We start from the raw sequence: 445 nt of genomic DNA on the forward strand, positions 1-445 counted from the left end.
AATGACAGTGACGGTAGATTATTGACATAAAATTGAATGAAATGTTATTGCAAATTTCAACTACACTAAATAGGTTTAATATAATATTTTTAGGAAAATTTACGATGGCTAATCAGTCTCCTTAAACATACAGTATTCATATTGAAACTATAGGAATTTTACGTAATATTGAAAAGATTCAAAGACATCGAAAAATGTACTTGATTAATACCGACCATTTGTTAATATACTGATATTGCAAATACTGTATAAAAAAATATTTGATTGTTTTCTGATTTCTGTATTATGAAAATAAGTTAGTCAAAATCTTACTACGCTCCCATTCCTTCCTTGTGATGTTTCATGATTTTTGACGAACCCTTCCCCCTTTTGAGCCTCATTCAAGCATAACTACATATAGACGTTCAAACAGTTCATTCGTTCTATTAGCCATTCGGTCAAATCA

The sequence above is a fragment of the Heliconius melpomene genome, chromosome 15 (assembly GCF_056956725.1).
Source record: "Heliconius melpomene rosina isolate 202511_hmr_F chromosome 15, ASM5695672v1, whole genome shotgun sequence".
NCBI classification, from domain to species: domain Eukaryota; kingdom Metazoa; phylum Arthropoda; class Insecta; order Lepidoptera; family Nymphalidae; genus Heliconius; species Heliconius melpomene.